General features: G+C 53.6%; 1 long non-coding RNA gene across 1 annotated transcript; it reads left to right on the forward strand.

Moving 5' to 3' along the window:
- Nucleotides 1–1,386: 1,386 nt before the first annotated feature.
- Nucleotides 1,387–2,567, forward strand: LOC104864052. Its single transcript, XR_780752.1, has 3 exons — nucleotides 1,387–1,477; nucleotides 1,653–1,737; nucleotides 2,471–2,567. It is a non-coding gene; the product is annotated as an uncharacterized LOC104864052 (long non-coding RNA).
- The last annotated feature ends 1,790 nt before the right edge of the window (nucleotides 2,568–4,357 follow it).

The following is a 4,357-nucleotide window of genomic DNA, read 5'->3' on the forward strand; positions in this document are numbered from 1 at the left end:
CCCCTTGTGAGCAGGGCCAAACCGAGGGGCCCTGAGGCTCCACCCAGCTTGGAGGGGCATTTAGAGACAGGCAGTGGAGTCTGAAGGTTGTATAGCCCAGGGATCGATGAGTGAGTTGGATCATCGTCAAGGAAACAGGACCGAGGGCTCAGTCTGAAGAGCAAGAGAAGGAGCTTTAGTGGATGCTCTGCCCACATCCTCTTTGGGACTGTGGTAGTTGCTAATGGCTCTCGGCTGCCGCCATCTCTGAACAGTTGCCCTTGGAGAGTGGGAGCTGCCTTCCCTAAAGTGCTACACACTCCTGGGGAGCCTGCAACCAGTGGCTGAGTAGCTGACAAGAGGGGTGTACAAAAAGTCAGTCCTTGGCCTCACGGAGGGTGACTTGGCACAGTCTATGTTCCCGACCTCCCTGTGAGATGAGGCTGAGTCTGTCCTTGCTCAGCGCCTGCTTTGCCTGTTCTGTTTCTCTCCTGCCCTTTCTCCTGAGACCACGGCCCACAAAACCCCCACACCCAAATGCTTGTCTCAGGCTCTGCTTCTGACCTTCAAAGGGGCCTGGACAGCAAGTTCAGGAGTAGGACAGGATGAGATGGAAGAAGGGTCCAGTGCAGATGGGGTGGAGTTCTCTTTGCCGGGGGAGATGGTGTTGGGGGTATTGCTATGGGCTGTCCAGTGTTCCCTGCCCCATCTAAAAACCGAAGCTCCAGTTCCCTTTGGGCCGCTACTTATCTCCTATTCCCTAGGCAGTTTGGTGGGAACCGTACCACCCACAGCTCCAAGTTCTGGACTAATTTGTCTGTCTTCCCTGCCCTCACCTCCATAGTGGTTGATTCAGGGCACAGAGACAAATCCGAGGCAATGAAATGCTGGCTTCTGGCCTCCCTCTTTCCAGGGGAGCAGGGGAGCATTCACCTCAGTCAGATGTTTCTGCCACCTGTCGGGCAGAAGGGAGACCGCCACCCGCAACCACCCCAGGAGGGATTCTGGTGATGTCATTTTGGCCCTGAATCAAACTGCACCTGAAGCTGACTCACATCTCAATGACTCTATTATGAGAACCAATAAATCTCTCATTTTCTGAAGCCAGTTTGAGGAGGGTTTTCTGTCCTTGGCAACCATGAGTCCTCACAGACGTGCACCAGTGGTCAGTGTGCTGAATGGTCAGCACAGGGATTGAAAGGAGCCAGCAAGCCCACAGAAGCTGGAGCTTGCAGAGCACCCCCACTCTGTCCTTCACTCCTACTCTAATCACCTTCCCTTTCCCTAAGCTATCTGGTCACCAGGGGACTCTGGCCAGAACAAGGCTAGTGTGGGCAAGTGCACCACTGTTGCTAGGATTTGGTGTCCATGGCCACCAGTTCCTTCGGAGTCTCTACTCCCCCCAGGGAATCTATTGCCTTGTGTTCTCCTGTCTCTGGGACAGAGCCCAGGGAGCTTGTTTCAGGCAAGGAGGAGCAAGGCAATCATTTACTATGGGGTAAGGGAGCTTCCTTTGCAGCTACCTCTCAGGACTACGGCCTGGAGAGAATCAGGCTGGGGCAGAGGGCGGCTGTGTGCTTGGCCTGGCACTTCCAGCTGTGTGGCCTGCTGCTTGGCCTCTCTGAGCTTCAGGTCTCCCTCTGGAAAATGTGGATAAGCCTGCTCCCCTACAGGAGCCCCAGAGGCAGGAGCTGCCGGACCTGACTCCTCGGCACACACTCTGAGGATGGACACGGATCCTGGCCTGGCAGAGGGAAAGTAAGGCAGTGCCCAGAGTTCACAGTGATAATGTTGCATTTGGCCAGGAGGCAACACAGGCTCAGGCCTGGGGGCAGGCACATGGTACCCATGGTGTTGGGGGGTGGTATCCCATCCGGATGGGAAAGCGGGTCAGGCTCCATAGTTCACACCATTCACTTTGACTAAACTGGTCTCCCAGGCATATCCAGGGGCAGAGTCCTTCCTGTGCCACACCTAGAGGACAGGCTCAAGTGACCAAGGACTTGGAGCAGAGCAGTGGCAGCCCTACTTGTATCCCTACTTAACAGATGAAGAGACCAAAGCTCAGATGTCACACAGCTAAATAAATGACAGAGCCAGGATTTGAATCCAGGTTCAACTTGGCTCTAGAGCCTGGACTTTGAGCTGTCCTCCTGTCCTGCCTCTCCCCAGTCCCTTCCCATGACCAGTGTAGGCTGCAATGCCCTTCCCGTGGGCACCTGCTGTGCTAGGGTCCAGAGAAGAAAAAATGAGATGCCTAAGGAGCTCATGGTCCTGAGGAGAAAGCATAGAAACACAGGCTTTCCTGTCGCTCTTTCTTGTCCTCGTGGGATGCCATTCAACTAACCACTGCAGGTGCCATGTGCTCCAGGTCCTGGGATGGCTGGAAACGGGTTGCACCAAGGCCGAGCTTGTGTTGTTACTTGGGCAAACTTCCATAGGCCCACTGCAAACCCTGATACTGACCTTTCCTTGGCCTTATCTTTGCTAGGTGAAAGGGGGATGAATGTCACAAGAGAAAACACGAGCTGTGAGTTGAGAAGAGAGAAAGATCAATTTCAGAGCTTGAGGGGACAGGTGTTGCAGGTAAAAAGGCCAAGCTGCAGTGGCAGCATGAGAGGTTTGTGCTGTGTGAGCCCACTGTGCCAGCAGTGAGGAGGTCGAGTTCAGGAATAGGAGGTACTTATAATGGTCTGGGTGCATGCTGATGGCAGATCTGAGCTAAGGTGGGGACCATGGGATGAGTCACCCCTGTCTGTCTCCCTGGGGGCAACTCATCTTTGTGCAGGCTGAGCTGGTGCCTCCCAACCCAGCCAGCCCCAGTCTTCAGATGGTCACCTCCATCTTTGCCACCTGTTCCATCACCCACCCAGTGATGTGGGCAGCAGGGATCATTAACCCGAGCCGTGAACTCACACTCCCTCCCAGCACATCTGGCTGGATAGAAGCCCCTCCTCCACCTCCACCTCTTCCCCTGGGCTTCCAGCCCAACTGGGCATTTCTCTCCTTGCAAGAATGCAGAGGAGCACACTTGCCAATGTCACGCCCAGGAGTGCCATGCACGTGTGCCTGAGTCACACAGCTTCCTAGGAGGTGGGATGGAATGGAAGTCAAGTGGCCTGGGCCCCCCCCCCACTGTTCATGAGCCCCTGTGGTACTCAGTCAGCTATTTAAGCTGAGCCTGAATTCTTACATCTATGAATTGGGGATAAACTGTTTGCCTTCCAGGACTGCTTTCTGGACTGAAAGACAGTTGTGTGGGCATCTTCTGCAAAGTTTGGAAGTACTGCTTAAATTGTGTGTTTTCATTCATCTACCAGTCTCCACTGAGTTCTGACTACGAAAGGCCAGAGCCTGAACAAATGGTTGCACTTCCAACCTTCATGACGCTATGCCAGCTCTCAGTCACCCTGTGATGGGGAAGAGCTTTGCTTGAAACACTTGTTATATTCACATTCTTGGAATGGGAAAAATGGCTTAAGTGAAAGGAGGAGAGATTTTAATCAGGACTAACTTCCCAATGCAGAAAGCTAGTTCATTCCTGAAAATCTTCCCATAAGAAGAGAAGCAATTAAATACTTTGCCCAGAGTAGACACCAAATAAATTGTTGAGTGGCACGAACTCTGTCATATCATTTGCCAGGGAACAAGGGAATGGATCAGGTGGCTTCTCAGGACCCTCTCCTTTCCATGTACCATTTTCATGTGTGTTCGTGTTCAGGCTAGAGAGAGTCTAGAGCTGGCACTCAGATCTGCCTCGCACCAGCTGTGTGACCTTGGAAATATACCCTCTCTAAGCCCCTCTTTCTTCTCTTGAATGCCAACCTAAATGAGAACTATAATAAACTTCCCAGAATAATGTCTGCATGTAACAATCCACAAGTGTTTGTTGGATGAATGAATGAATGAGTGAATGGTACTCAGTGTGTCCACCTGCTGAACGCGTGCAGTGGGATGCCTGTCTCCAGGCCCTGTCTGCCTAGGCTTCTGCGACCTGCCTCTGTGCCCAAGGCCCAGGGCTGGAGGTGGGGAGTCGGGGGACTTGGGGTCTGCATCTTCATGCCCAGTGGCTTGGGCGGTCCTCCCGTCTCAGGGCATGGGCAGCAGGTATGCTCTTCTGTTCCCACGGGGCTGCCTGGCTTGGCCCAATGATTCCTCTGCTGGGAGAGTAGCCTGGGCTGCAGCCCCACACTGACCTGCTCTTAACCCCCAGCAAAGTTACACAAACTCTTCCACGCTCCGCTGGTATCCAGGTCACACAAGGCTGGGGTGGGAACAATGCTTCCCCTTGTCCCCTCAGCCTATTCCACTTCAGCACACATGGGAGAAGGGCGCAGGAGGCAACTGGGAAGGTGCTCCCAGCTCCGGTTTCAACCAT

Source organism: Fukomys damarensis, unplaced genomic scaffold, assembly GCF_012274545.1.
Source record: "Fukomys damarensis isolate Sample0158 unplaced genomic scaffold, DMR_v1.0_HiC HiC_scaffold_13, whole genome shotgun sequence".
In the NCBI taxonomy this organism is placed as follows: Eukaryota; Metazoa; Chordata; class Mammalia; order Rodentia; family Bathyergidae; genus Fukomys; species Fukomys damarensis.